The following is a 16846-nucleotide window of genomic DNA, read 5'->3' on the forward strand; positions in this document are numbered from 1 at the left end:
AGAGGATTTCATTCTTGACTTCCACAGTGCATCTTGCAAAGACTCCCTCCATCACTTTCTCTCCTGCCCCCTCTCAGCTTCCCAAAACAATCTTTTTTTATTTTTTTTATTGTGAAAATACCGTACAGAGGGGTTACAATTACATGGGCAAGGTAATGATTACATTTCTTATCAGGAATTGTTGCCTCCTCCTTTGTTTCCCCTTCTGATCCTTTCCCATCTCCCACCCTCTCATCCCCCACCTGCCCACTCCTCCATTCCCCACCCCCTCTACCCCTGGCCAAAGTTGTAAAGTTGGTTTTTAGGCATAACGACTTGTACATCTCATTGTTGCAATGGGTCCACCTGTATCCCTATTTAAACAATTTGTTTTTTCCCTTTCCCTCCACAAATTATACCGGCATCAAATACAGTGAAAGCAGGGGTTATACCGTGGGGGAGGGACATACAAAGCAACAACGAAATCATCTTAGAAATATGTTAGAAACAATTGCATTAAAGAAAGAAAAACATTTGAGTCCTTATATTGGGGTTCATTTCACCTAATATCAGTTTATCTGTCCTTTTCTGCTTGTCTCAGACATATACTAGTTATTGCAAATGAGGAAACCCATGGGACCTATTTTCTTTGGGCCTGGCTTACTTCACTTAATATAATTTTTTTCCATGTCTTTCCATTTCCTAACAAATGGGGCAATGTCATTCTTTCTGATGGAGGCATAGAATTCCATTGTGTATTTATACCACATTTTCTTGATCCATTCATCTACTGAGGGGCATCTCTTTAAGTCTTTAGCCTACTTATTTATTGAGCAGTTGTTTCTTTGAGAATTTGTTGTTTGGGGTTTTAATTTTTTGAGTTCCAGGTATATTTTAGATATGAGACCCTTGTCTGTTGTATGGCTAGTGAAGACCTTCTCCCAATCCGTGGGCTTTCTATTGATTAAAGAAACATTTCCTGAGAAGGACAAACAAGGCAAATTTCCAGGTATTTTCCCCCACATACCTTAATAGTATTATAATCTTTGTTTGTATTCATAAATATAATTTGATAATATTTTATTTTAATGCTTGATTATCTCATTGCTCTTATTGAATCAAGCATTCTGTAAATAATACATCATATCTTTTATTATTTATTAATTTTAGATAACCTTCCAATGGATATTCAGCAAAATATGTATATGTGTATAACGTATCCTGATTAGTATAACTACTGCCATCATTCCCCCTATTCCAACTCCACCCTTCCATTCAAGTTTTGTAGCTCTAGTTTTGCATATATATATAGAATATTAAGTATTATGTTTATATTCATCTCCCATTGCATTTAATTTGTCCCCTTTCCTAAACTCATATCCCCTTTAGGTAGACTTGTTTCTTGGTATTCATCTTTTTAAATCATCTGTAAATTATTCAAAGGAGTTATGGTTGAATTTCTATGCTGGCACCCTTTTAATCAATTAAATTTAATTCTTTGATTCCAAAATAAATTATGTATGAAAGTGAAAATTATTTATTAATTGTTAAATACAAGAAACCTAGAACAACATTGATATTTCAAGTAAATGTTAAAATGTTTTCCAGAAATTAAGGATACTAATTGCTTTACTATAAAACTCTACTTATTAATTACCAAAGGAAGACTACATAAAACATATTTATAAAAATATGTACTAATAGATTCATCTTTAATATGTAGGATGAAATAAAATTAGTGAAAAGTGTATCACATCTTATAATGAGTTTATGTGATAGTGTGACAAATATCACAGAAACATAACACCTTTATATCCTTTTTTTCTTTGAATATTTGAAAGTAGTAAACCTTCCATTTGATTATAAGTCAAAAGTTATAAGAAAACTGGGACAATTTATCACATAGGTGTGTGTGTGTATATATATGTGTATGTATATATAAATATAGAATATAATTTTTACTCTTTATGTTGTAATATAAACTACCTAAACATAGACTATTATATAAATATAGACTTTCTTACTACTGAAAAGTATACGTAGAAGTTCTGCTTGTTAACCATGGGCCTTGGAGGAATCTTTATGTCCTACTGATCACATTAATTCTTCCTATTTTGTGGGAAATGTTTTAGAGTTGTTATAGGGAGTTAATGGCTTCCCAGAAAGTCCACATCCTAACTCCATTAATATTCTAAGTGGAAATACAATGGACTATTTGGTAAGCGAAAATTACAGGTACAAATTTAGTTTGATTGTTCATCAATTCAATTTAAAGAAAGAGGATTTTCCTGGATTCTAGTGGTGAGTCAATTAAATCCAAGTATTTTTAAGTGTACAATATCAGAACACATGATCAAAGTCTGTTATTCCAGTCTTTGGACTCTGTAACAAATACCCAAGTTAACAACTTTAAAAGGATTTGTTTTGGCTTAGAGTGTCACAAGTTTCAGTATGTTGTTTGCTTGATGTACATCTCTAGTGAAGGAGTAGCATGGCACAAAGACCTTGTGGTAGAGCAAAATTGCTCAGTACATTGTGACTAGGAAGTAAAAGAGACTGCCTGGCTCTGGAGGCTTCCTTCACCCCCTCATGTTCCATCCAGGCCCACAACCTAGATGATTCTGCCAACCACATTCAAGATGTGTTATCTCCCCTTAATTAATCATCTCAGAGAATTCGAGGCATCCTTCAGTTGGATCAAATTGACAATTGAGAAAAACCATCACAAGGACCGAAGTTCATGAGAATATCGAGAATGGTCAGACAGAGTCACAATTCCTGAAGAAGCATTAAAGCCAATGTATCTACAAATTAGAAAGGCAAGACAACTGATTTTTGTGTCATCCTCAGATTAAATCAACCTTACTATATTTTCATTGAAACTTTTACATAAAAAAAGAACCAAATTGTTTTAAGCCAGTTATTTTTGGGATAATTTGTTGCAAAAGTAATGCAAAACTAGTACGAAAGTAGATGAAGTTTAAAACATACATGCACAATTTAACAATCATAGTGCTTAAAATAAATGTATCGGGTCAAGAAAACTGCTAATGCTAAAGTCTATCTTCAGTGCCTCTTTAATCAAATATCATACTTGTTTTTACTATACAGTAAAGTGTTACTATACAGTAGAGTGTTAGTTGTGCTTAGCCTTTTGTTAGATAAATTTATTTATTTATTTTTGGTTGTGGGGCTTAAACTCTGGGCCTGGGCATTGTCCTGAGCACTTCAGAACAAGGCTAGTGCTCTTCCACTTGAGCCACAGAGCCACTTCCAGATTTCTGGTGGTTTATTGGCAATACAGTCTCATGGACTTTCCTGCCCAGACTGGCTTTGAACCTTGATCCTTATATCACAGCCTCCTGAGTAGCTAGGATTACAAGAATGGGCCACCAGCACTTGGCTGTTAGATCGATTTTTTAAAAATTTGTCTGCCTTTAAATTTAATATAAACAGAATTCACCAAAGATTGGTTTTAGTATGCCCAGTATATCATCTCTATACTTTCTGTACTTATACTGTTTGTTGCATTCCATTCCAATGATAATTATGTGTATATTTTTGTATATACACACAAATAACACACACATACATATAAATATATATATATATTCACATAAAATAATTTCTTTTAACATGGGACTCAGTTTTTTAACACTTCCCGGAGATTACTTTGCTAATCCTTATAGATTGCAGTTTACCAAGGCTGTAAGTAAGGCTGTATGAATTACTGGGATATATGGAGTGCCTTATCATCTGAAAGTGTTTATAGGGCACAAGTGACTCTAAGCTCAAGGTTTAAGAATTGCCTGTCTCATCAAGAATAACTCCCACTGGTCAATGTGTCATGGATGTAATAGCATGACCTTGATCCTTGAACCAGATCATTATTGAAAAAGAACTAATTTTAGTGAGTACACATTAGCGGTGATGAATGATGTCATTTATCAAGACATTGGGAAGTAATTTCAGAAAATTTCTTATCATATCCTTAACCCCTGAAGTAAAGGTAAATTCATAGGGTCAGTTTTTGCTATGTCTATAAAGAGATTTATAGTCATTGTTCTGTGCTGCCTGCATAATATAACAGCCCTGGGACTACGAGCTTTCATTTTGTTCTCCTTATAACATCGGAGTGAATTGAATTAATATGCACTGGTTCCGTTTGAAAATTTCCGATCAAGATGAACCAGGACTTTAAAAGTCTATCACAATGACCATTGTTCAATGGCAGAATTTGCAATTTATTTTACTTAAAAGAAATCTTTCCTAAAGTGATAATTTAGTTAACCTCTCCATAGAGAAAAAAATCCAGCACTTATTTCCATACCATTTCATGAATTCTATATCAATTTTATGGGTCCAATGTTTTTTTCTCTAAATTTTTTTTCACTTAAATAGTATCAAGTATTATAACAGTGTGCACATATTCACTGTATCAATACAATTCAAATACAATATTGGAGAAAGAACATAAGAGATAAGTAATATGGAACTACAGGTCCTTGAGGTCACTGTAGCTGACTGATTCTATAATGGTTCAAGGTCTAAGGATAAATAAGTATTGAGGCTAAATCACGTAGATCACTTTTACTTTGTGTTTGACTGTACAAGCTGATTAGGTGTTCTTTCTCTTGGTTGGATGCTTAGCATATATGTAAATAAAAGTTATTTACATATGTTATATACATGATATGTTATAGATGATAAGTAGATGACAGAAATAGACGATTGTAGATAGATAGGTAGATAGATAGATAGATAGGTAGATAGATAGATAGATAGATAGATAGATATGCATATACATACGTAGACATACCCAAATTGTTACACTACTCACAAATGAATAGATTGTGAGAAGTTCTCTAACCCTATATCTAGGTAAATATTTACCTCAGATAGCTTCCTATCTTGTCCCTGGATTTTCTAAAGTGACACATGTCATTATATAACTTTAAATTTGCATCATTACAAACAATATTAAATCTTGGTGACAGTTGATAACATTTATTATTCTCGCCACTCAGAAGGCTAACATTTTGAGACTAAAGTTCAAAATCAGCCGGGGTAGGATATTTCAAGATGTCCAGTTAACCAGCAAACAGCTAGATATTAGGCATCTGGAATAGAGTTTAAATGATAGAGCACCAACCATGTGCAAATGACACAAACAGGAGCATAAATTTCTTAGTTTAAGCTCCAAATCCAGAATAAGATTGCCGATTCTGTTTCATAGAATTCTAAAAAGTTTCTGATCATATGTCTTTATGTCCTTTACTTAATAATATTGAAATAACTGTTTATATTTGCTTCAGATTTTTCTTTTTGCTTTTATTATGTTTTACGTTTCAGTATTGTGTTGGTGATGTTTAATTGATGTGTTTCCATTGTGTTTTACTCTGTGGCATTTACCTTCTTTGAATAGAAGGATTAAATTTTGATATTATTAAACCATTCTGTTATTTCATTGTTAGCTTCATATGTTGTATTTTTCTGTTTGGAAGGCTTTTCCTCTGTTGAAGTCCATTTCAGTTGTCGTCATCTAAATGAAGTGAAACTTTGATCGTATCAATGTTTCATCATTGAAAGCAAATTCCTAAATAGTCATTAATAACATTGGAAATTCTCTATTTCTGTCAGTACAATATATGCCGTTTTTCAGGGAGAGAACTGTGTCATACTTAGGGTCATATGCTTGTCTAGCCAAGGATCAAAAAAACCCTTATTAATACAGTGCATCTGGGCGACATAGCAGGTAGAGTCTATGTAAAATACGACCCACAGTTAGCCTTCAGTTAGACCTATCGTGTCAGAAGACATTGTTATCCACTTACCTGATGATCTATCCTAAAATATTTCTTTCCTTTTTACACCTTTGAACATCATTACAGCCCCCTGCACTTTCTTACTCCATCTTCTGTAAGGAATCAGTTCTACTTCAAGCAATAAAATAATGGTTAATTGGCCCCAAATCCTTTCTATATGTTAAATTTCGATTTTAGTATCATTGTTAAAATTAACTTAAAGGGCAGGAAAAATTACTTTCCTCTCAATATAGTTTAAGATTTTCTTTTCTTTCTTTTTATTGTTTACGTCATGAGAAACAGATTGAGTATTTAGTTTTGAGAATGTTTCCAGCATTTAAACTGAAAATCTTTTCTAAGGTAAAATAGAACCTAGGGACTCTCTTTAAACACTCTATTATTTATTTTCTTGTTTTGTTCTTTATTTAATTCTCAAATAAGGAGACACATGAAAATATCGAACATAGATGGAGAGCTTCTATAAATAATAGAACCCATCAAGATGGAATTGGTGAAGCTAAAGCTTGTAATCTGAACTGTGCAGGAGCTAATGATATCTTTGTTCCTATGAAGTATAATTCTAGTGGGTATGAGTTATAAAAGGCTCTCAGACACAAACTTCCTTGAAAACTAAAGAACTGAGAGGTTGTAAAATTTTAACTTGATCATGTGGTCATCTTGGCTCATGCTTTGCTAACGGATAACAAAATCTTATCATTTGCTTCACAGATTGGACCTATAGCTTTCAAAATTCAGGAAGAAGCACATTTTTTAAAATTTAATTTTATTGTCAAGGTGACGTACAAAAGTATTACAATTACATACATAAGACACTGAGTACATTTCTTGTAGAACTTGTTACCCCCTCCCTCATTTTCTCTCATTTCCCCTTCCCTAATCCCCTCCCCCAAGTTGTACAGTTCATTTCTAACATATTGTCTTGTGAGTACCATGCACATTTGGTTATTTTTATTTTATTTTATTGTAAAGATGATGTGCAGAGGGGTTACAGTAACGTAAGTAAGTCATTAAAAAATTCTACGTTTTGAATATTTTTCAACATTTTTTCATTTGAGACTTCAGCAGTAAATGATCTTATGAGTTGAGGTTATTACAAATATACAGTAAAGAACATTTACAATAATGACTACTTTAGGTAAACATGAATGTTTCTTTTCCAATCACAGCGATTTATCTCCACTACATCAGTTCATTCATGATTTAGAAACCATTTTTTCTTCCTTTTCTTTTTTTCCTTTTCTTTCTTCTATCCATCTTACTTTGTTCTCATTGAAAATAGGAATATGAAACAAGCACTGGTGCCTCATGCCTATAATCCAAGCTACTCAGGAGGCAGAGATCTGATAATGCCTTTGAGACTCTTATCTTCAGTTAAACTCAAAAAGCCAGAAGTGGAGTTGTGGCTCAAGTGGTAGAATACCAGCCTGAGGAAAGAAAAGGCTCAAGGACAGAGCTTAGTCCCTGTGAGCCCCAGGACTGGCTGGCACGCACATGTGCACACACACACACACACACATACACACACACACACACACACAGAAATATAAAGAGCAATTACATAGTATTGATTGCCTTTAATCACTGATGGGTTCTGAACAACATTTCCAAATAACTTCTAAGTATAAAATATAATGAAAATGACACTCTGGATTTCACAAAGTTGGTTATGCTCTCGTTTCATTGTCTCTAAATTTCTTCATCAAACTTCTTATCATCAATTCTACCACTCTGTCAGAGCTTGCTAAGGGATACAATAATATTCAGATTTTTTTATAAAAAATCTATACTTTGTTTCTAGGACATACCTGTCCTTATGAACATTACTTGTGGAATAGCACTCTATCTCTGGAAGAATCTTTTGTCACATGACCTGAGATTGTGGTTCATTTCACCCTCCCTCTACTTCCTTAGGCATGGTTTTTTCATCTTTCTTGTTACCAATATTCTCCTCTTTTTTAAGCTTAAACAGAAAATTCCTCTGTTAAAGGGCACTATCAAAATACCTACCTTGTATCTCAATGTGAAAATCTAAACAAGTGCTGAAAGTAAAAAAGTTTGAGCCATTCTCTTTCATATTCTTTTCTCTAACCTTCAAAAATAACAATTACCATCTTCCTGTTGCTGAGGAAAAAAAATACTTGAAGTTGTTTGGAACTTAATTTTTGCTTGAGAGAGTATTTTTTGGTTGTGAAATCAAGTCTGGTTTGCAGTCAAACTTAATTTTAAGTTGTTTGCAAATTAAAAGGAAGGTTAGCATGGGATAAAACAAAGTAGAGTGCAGTGTGGGTTACTTCTATCCCTAATTTACTAAAATAATCCTACAAGTTTTTTAAAGTTGATCTGACTTCTCTATTGATATATATGTGCCATCCATACTTATATAGATTTGGATGGCTATAGATAGATATATGTACATTCATAATGGGACTCTAACGGACATGAATGTCTCTTAGATTAAGTAAATACCTAGTATGAGCATATTCATTTGGAAGGGTTGAAGATAATAAAAACCGGTTCAGCCCATCATCCCAAACAATGGCATAGAGCAGATAAAATGAATGTCAAGGTCAGAATTGAGAATTGTAAGTAGGGAAATGCACCTCTGAGTAAGTCTGTATAGGATGACTCACAGGAGTATTGTATTTTGTGTTACACATACAAGACCTTCCCAAAGCATTTGACTAAGACAGATGCTATTCCAAGACCATAACAGAAAGAACATTTAAGCATATGTGTTCACTCAATCACTAATCAATTTCATGTTGTATTGTTATTGTCCTATTTTTTGAGTGCATGGTCCCTATTATCATTGATTGCATAGATCATATTAATTTTTTCATAGAAATATGCTACCCCAATGTTACCACATTAGGACATACAATGTAGCTCCAATTGGCATTATAAACAAATACCTGAATAATTTTTTATTCAATTTTTGAATAAAACTATTTTTTTCAAAGGATATAGTTTTTCTAGAAGGAAAGACTTATTAGTGAATGGAATAGCTTATGTCATTAAAACTAAAAAGAAAGCATGCAGCATCAGTGTCTCACACCTTTAATCCTAGCTACTCAGGGTCTAAGGGGCCTAAGATCTGAGGATCACAGTTCAAAGCTAGCGTGCACAGAAAAGTCCATGAGATTTTATCTCTAATTAACCAGCAAAAAGCTAAAAATATACCTGTGGCTCAAGTGATAGAACACTAACAAGGAATAAATAAGCTCAGGGACAGCATCCAGGTGCTGGGTTCAAGCACCAGGACCACCAAAAATAAAATAAAAAGAAAATACAAAAGAAAGCAATGTATGAAACTTGAAGACAGTGGAAAGTTTTCTTATGGTATTTTAATGAATATTCTTTTAAGTTGATAACCTTAACATTTTTGTAATTGTGATTTTAATATTTGATTCAATAAGACACTGGAATATATATATATATATATATATATATATAGTAATAGTATATATTTCAAGGCAATTGAATTTCAAAGGTCATATTACCAAATATATAGGCACATAAAGATGAAGAGATATTCTCTAATTATCATTTTGTTTGCTAAAACAATAGTGAAATAACTATGATTATGACATGATAGTGATTTTCAAAGTAAGTACCTACTCATTGTTTAGTTACCGTGGACTTCAATAAGAAAAATCAGCATTTTGAAATACTCAAGTAGATCTGCATACAAATATCTTCATATTTTGGCAAAATATTTTCTTTTATCAGACAGAATAGGAAACTATGTAGACACTGAAGCCCAAGGCATTACCTCTGTGTAAATTTCATGGTAGTTCATTTGTTTATTTATCACTTGTGAATACAGTTTAGCTCAATGACTTTAATATGTCAGGCATGGAATGAATAATGAAGTACCACCTTCCTTACAAACAACTATCTACATTTACATCTATTCTTGTTTATGTCTGATTTATTTCAGAATCAGTGTGCGGGACTGCTGTCAGAGATTGATTATAATACTAAAATGTAGTTGGTGCTCCAAGAGGCAGTCAAAACTCTACTTTACGAGGTAATATCCATTTAGATGTTGTGTTAACTAGTCATCACTTCAACAGTGCCAGTTTTCCTGTAGTTCAGGAACTAGTTCTGAAGCTGAGAATACAAATTTAAAACATTTCTACATAAGGATTAACTCTCTAATGACTGTCAAATGTGGAATCCGTGGAACTTCCTTTGGAATAGGTCATCGGTGTGTTCTTTCCTTCCAATTTCTAAGCAAACATGACTAACATATTAGGGCAAATTTAGATTTGTAGATGATTTGAAGTGCTTATATAAAAGAACTTACATATACCTTCTACTCAGTTTATTCTACTGTTGATACATAAGTAAGATCACATTTGATACAATAAATGAATCATTCCTATTGGTGACTCATGTGTCTGTAACTCATGTATCATCCAGTATAATACTTTTGCACTTAAAATGGTTAGACTGCCTAAGGTCCTCTGGCAGTGACATTCTCTCTGATTTCCTCATTAAAAATATTACCAGGCATTTTTGAAGAGTACTCCAGAATAGTGGCATATAATATTCCTTTCTTCAACACTGCCACTAGAAGTGTAATCTAGAAATGACCAATCTTTAAAAACTAGACTTATTAATGCTTTCTTCTTATAAGTTAAATCTTTTCTTCGGGGGCATCTTGTCTCTTCCAAATTTGGATTTTATTCAATAATTTAGATAGCAGCAATAGGAAGTCTTGGATATCAATTTTATATTTAGTCTATCATCAAACATTACTTTAGACCAACTTATACCAACTTTGGTTGTTAGGACGTTTTCTATTTGTTTTTGATTTCTCCTTCTCATATTCTACCACTGTGTACTGCTCTCTTATCGATAAAGTTCTTACATTCTGGAAACCCAAAGTGCTGCAGGTTCATCCTGTATGATTTCTGCTACACAGTTTTGAATCCCAGAATCAGCGATTTCTGCAAGGATCCTTGATTTTAGTTAATAGACCGTAATTCATGATAGAATACAATTATGCTCATTATCATCAGGATGCCATGTTTTTCCCAAGGTACATGGCCCATTAGTGGGCCAAGGAAAAAGTTTAACTTGGGTTCATTCTGAAGTAAAAGTAGCCATATTATACCCAAATGGCAAAGAATTTTTGAAATGTGGTCATTTGCAATGTATGGGTTTTAGTAAATGTGATTAGTCGCGATTGCATACATTACTATTCTTAAGGGACATATTTTATTTTAAAACAATATTACTTAATTTCAAAGGTTTTCTAAAATTTATTTCAAAATAACAAATTTAAAGGTGGGGACAGGACGAAGGAAGGGATGATCGAATACATCAGACTACTTAAACAGAGCCAAATTTTTAATGGGAGAGTAAGTGCCAACACGTAATTTTGTATAGTTGGGGACCATCAGTCAGGCTGATTATTTAATAATTGGATCACCCATTCTGCCAAGTACTAACAAGTGAAGTTTGATCAACAGAAAATGAAACGGTACTGTGTGCCAAGAGGTTATCATTTAAATCCTGTTAAGTTCATTGAAGGTCTGTGTGCTGGGACTTTCTTCTCCTTTGCTTTCTCTAAAGTTGCAAGTTCCTTTGGTTCAAACTTCAGAATGAGTTTCCAGCTCACTCTAACAGAATAGTGACTGTGTGACCTTGATTATCTCCTCAAGAGGATATTACTTCCTCCTCACAACTGAGACAGCTGTTAGAAAGGTGGAACAACGAAGGTGGACTCATTAAACCTGAGTCAAAGTGGCTCCATCTTGCTATTGGAAGGAACAATGTAAGCTAGCCCTATACCCTGACCCTATCACAGTGACTTGAAGAGAGCCCAGTCATTTCCATTAATATGGAATCTGGAACACTTGCAAGAGGGGGTAGCCCCAGATCCCATAGATAATATACAAGCTATAGATGAGAGTTTCCAATAGTATTGATCATAATAAATAAGGCCCTCCTTCAATTAAAAAAAATCACTGTTTTCTACAGGTGATTAACCAATTTTGCCAGCCCATTTAATGAAGAGGCTGTCTTTCTTCTTTCGCTCCCTTAACAAAGATTAGATGGCTATAGGTCTGTGGGTTCTTTCTGAGTTTTCAATTCTAGTCTATTGGTCCTGAGGTCTCTTCTTATGCCAGTACAAAGATGTTTTGATTACTATGGCTTTGTAGTAGAGTTTGAAATTTGGTATTGATATTCCTCCAGCACTGTTCTTTCTGTTGAGGATCGTTTTTGCTATTCGGGGGCTTTTATTGTTCCATATGAATTTTTGGATTGCCTCTTCGATTTCCTTGAAGAATGAAGAAAGACTTGGGAAAAATTATATGAAGTGAAGCAAGCCAGGCTCAAAGAAACATAGGCCCCATGGTTTCCCTTTTTGCAATAACTAGTATATGTCTGGGACAGGCAGAAAAGGTCAGATAAGATGATGTTAAGCAAAAAGAAGCCCAAGATAGTGACCCAAGTGGTTTTTTTTCATTGTTGCTATTGTTTCTAATGTATGTATAAGGTCCCATGTGATTTTTTTTGTTACTTTGTATGTCCCTCCCCCACAGAATAACCCATTTTCACTCTATTTGATGTTGGTATAATTTGGTGAGGGGAAGGGAAAAATCAAATTGTTTAAATAGGGATGCAGGTGGACCCATTGCAACAATGAGATGTACAAGAGGTTATGTTACAAATGAACTTTACAACTTGGGGCAGGGGTAGGGAGTTGGCCGGAAGGGGCAGGAAGGGATTGTAAGGGAAAAACAAAGGAGGAGGTAACAATGCTCAATAGGAAATGTACTCATTCCCTTACTCCTGTACCTGGAACCCCTCTGTACAGTATTTTTACAATAAACATATATACAATAAATCACTCAGTTTTATAATGCCCGGGCGATATTGTGTGGTGCTTGTCACATACATGGAACTGGGGTTCAGGGGTCAACCTCCTGGATAGACTATTAGAATAGAGTGCCAATGTTCCTTCAAATGTCCCCATTAAGGAAATTATAGTGGAAGTAAAGCCTTTGAGACACCATAGAAACTGAGACTGGATATTGAGAGACTAATACTTGGGTAGAGTCAATTAAATATTCTCTTGTGCATTAAATAAAAATGAATCTTAGTTAAGCTGTAAGGCAGGGAAGCCGGGAGTCAAGTGGTTTTATTCCCACTGGAATAGACCTTTTTCCCCATAGACGTAGAGTTTATAATGTATCTCTAGGGATATGGATTGTGGGAACTCATCTTCTGCATCCTGTCTTTGCTGATTCTGACACTGAAAAGTCTAGGACAAGCCCCTTCCTAAAAATGAGCAGGGCCTTTACCCCAAGGCCATCTATACCATGACCCTCTCTAAGTCAAGAGGGGAAAGTTGGCATTTCTTGGAAATGTAGCTGGCAGCAGTGAGGACTGATCCTTTGAGGGGAAAATATTCAGAGTAGAGTAGTAATGGTTGTCATATTTTCCTTCTTCTGATCTTACAGGAAAATGTTTCCTTTTCCCCCCTACGTGCTAGGCTGGCAATGGTTTCCTTATATGTAGCTATGACTATGTTTAGATAGTTTTAGACTTAGTTTATGAGGTACATTTATCATAAAGTTTTGCTGTATTTTATTAAATTCTTTTTATGCAGACTATTATGCTGATCTGTGGTTCACATCATTCATTTGGTTGATGGAATATCTTACATTTCTATGTTCCCAACCATCCTAACACTCAGGGAAGAAATTTGGCTTGTGGTTTGTGATCATTTCAATATGTTTTATAATTTAGTTTTCTTGTGTATCAATGAGGATTTTTTCATAAACACTTGTCAAGGACATTACTTCCATGTTCTTTTTGATTGTAGTAATGTCTTTATTTGATTTGCCTAACCAGGTAACTCTGGCCTGATAGAATGGATTTTGGAGTATTTTCCTTCCTTAAATTCCTTTGGTTATATGGTTATATGTACATAGCTTTTGACCTCTTCTGCTTGTCCTAGACATATACTAGTTATTTCAAATAAGGGAAACCATGGGACCTATGTTTCTTTGAGTCTGGCTGACTTCACTTAATATAATTTTTCCAAGTCTTTCAATTTCCTAACAAATAGGACAATATATATATATATATATATATATATATATATATATACACACACACACACACACACACATATATATATATATATATATATCTCACATTTTTTGATCCATTCATCTATTGAGGGGCATCTGGGTTGGTTCCATATATTAGCTATGGTAAATAATGTGGCCATAAACATAGTTGTGCTGGTAGCCTTATAATGGCATTGTTTGTGATTGTTTGGGTAAATGCCCAAAAGTGGGATTGCTGGTCATAGGTGAGCTCTGTGTGGAGTCTTTTGAGGAACCTTCATACTGCTTTCTAAGTTGAACCAAGTTTACATTCCCACCAACAATGATGTAAGCAAAATGAACCCCAAGATAGGGACACAAGAGGTTTTACCTTTGTTGCTGTTCCTTTTAATATACTTACAATGTACTATGTGATTTTTTTGTTTATTTGTATGTTCTTCCCCCATGGTAGATCCCCTGTTGTCACTGTATTTGATTCCCATATCCTGCATCCTGTATATACATTTTTCTAATCTGGAGAGGGGATGGGGAATAACAAAATGCTGAAATAAGGATGACCCATTGTAACAATGAGATGTACAAAAAAGTATGTTGAAGATGAACTTTACAACTTTGGGTGGGGGAGGGCAGGGAGGAGTTAGGGAGGTGGGGAGGAAAGGGATTGTAGGGGAAAAATAAAGGATGAAGTAACAATGAAAAAAATTCCTTTGGAAGAGTTTGAGAAAGATTGTTGTTGACTGTTTAAATGCTTGATATAATTCTCCACTGAATCTATCTGATCCTAGATTTTACTTAGATGGGAGATTCTTTTTTTGGTTGGTCATGGGACTTGAACTCTGGGCTTGGGTGCTGGACCTCAGCTCTTCAGCTTGAGCCACAGTGTCAATTCTGGCTTTCTGAGTGGTTCATTGGAGATAAGAATTTCATGGACTTTCCTGCCCAGGCTGGCTTTGAACCTCGATCCTCAGATCTAAGCCTCCTAAATAGCTAAGATTACAGGCATGAGCCACCGGTGCCCAGCAGATGGAAGAGTTTCTATTTGAGGGAAAATTATATTTCCTGTCTGCTAGAATATTAAGATTGGTCTCTATATAATTGTTCATAATTTTAAAACATTTTTATATCACGTGTAATATCTGCTATTTCATTCTAAGTTTATTTGAATCATCATATCTCTTCTTTGTCTTGCTTAATGATTGCCAACTTTGTTGAATAATTTTCAAAAATGTGATTTTTCCTACTGCATTTTCATTTTCTATTTTATTGTCTCTAATCAACTTTTTCTGTTACTCCCTCCTGTCAACAGACATAAATTTTGTTCACTTTGTAGTTTCTTGAGGTATAAGTATAGAATTCTGCTTGAAACTTTTAAAATTTAATGTGAACCACTATAAACTTCCTATTTGTCTCCCCTTTACTGGATGCTCCTGTTACTTTGGTTATCATTGAATGTTGTTTCTCTTTTACATATTTATACATTTTTAATTGACCTTCTACTATTAATTTTGATATTGTGGAGAGAAACATGCATTGTATAATTCTAGACTTAAATACCTTAAACTTTTAGGTCTTTTTTATTAATAAGTTTTTTGTATTGTGAAAATACCATACAGAGGGGTTACAATTACATGAGCAAGGAAATGAGTACATTTTTTTAATTAAGCATTGTTGCATCCTCCTTTACTTTCCCTTACCATTTCCCTCCCAAATTTGTAAAGTTAGTTTTTCGACATAACATAGGTCCCATGGTTTCCCTTATTTGCAATAACTAGTATATGTCTGAGACAAACTCTGAGGTCTTATACATTCTTCATAGTGGCATTTGATGTATATGGTTTCTGCTGTTCTTTGTTGGAGCTCCTGTTTTGCATAGGTCTCAAAGGTCCAATCCATCCTTACTGTTATTAATCACATCTATTTTCATATTGATCTGTCTAGTTACTTTATCTATGTCTGAAATTGAGATATTACAGTCTCATACAACTTTGTGGCTTATTGCCTGATTTTTATTAAGTACTCCTATGTTTATTCCACAAATCTAAATATTATTATATTAAATACATATATTTATTTTTGTTTCTGTTTTGGTGGGTGGTCCGGTCGTGGGGCCTGAACTCTGGGCCTGGGCGCTGTCCCTCAGCTCTTCAGCTCAAGACTAGCACTCTACCACTTGAGCCACAGTGCCACTTCTAGCTTTTTTCTTTTTGCTTATGTGGTGCTGAGGAATTGAACCCAGGGTCTCAAGCATGCAAGGCAAGCACTCTAGCACTGAGCCACCTTCCCAGCCCCTTATTTTTGTTTCTTGAAAACTTGACTTTCTTCTTGGCAGAACTCAGGTTGAACAAAGGGCCTCAATCTTGAAAGCATGTATTCTACAAGTTGAGCCATTCCTCTAAACAAACAGAAATACGTCATTCTATTCTGCGAGCATCATTTGTTAAAGAGGCTGTCGTTCTTCCATCCATCTGATGATTTTGACTCACTTATCAAAGATTAGGTGGCCATAGGTGTGTGGGATCATGTCTAGGTCTTCAATTCTATTCCATTAGTCGTCAGCTCTGTTCATGTGCCAGTACCAAGCTTTTCTTATAAATACAGCTTTTTTTACTTTTCTTTATTATTATTAATAATAATTATTAATGATAAGTATTTTATTGTGAAAATACTGTACAGAGGGGTTACAATTACATGAGCAAGATAATGAGTACATTTCTTATCAAGCATTGCTGCCTCCTCCTTTGTTTACCCTTAGCATACCTGCCCTCCCAACTCCCCTCCCAAAGTTGTAAAGTTCATTTTTCTTTTTTTTCTTTTTTAATATATTTTTTATTGTACAGAGGGGTTTTATTGCACAGGGGTTACAGTTACATGAACAAGGTAATGAGTCCATTTCCTTTTTTTAAATTTTTATTTTTATTTTTTGTGAACATACTGTACAGAGGGGTTACA

The sequence above is a fragment of the Dipodomys ordii genome, unplaced genomic scaffold (genome assembly GCF_000151885.1).
Source record: "Dipodomys ordii isolate 6190 unplaced genomic scaffold, Dord_2.0 Scaffold139, whole genome shotgun sequence".
In the NCBI taxonomy this organism is placed as follows: domain Eukaryota; kingdom Metazoa; phylum Chordata; class Mammalia; order Rodentia; family Heteromyidae; genus Dipodomys; species Dipodomys ordii.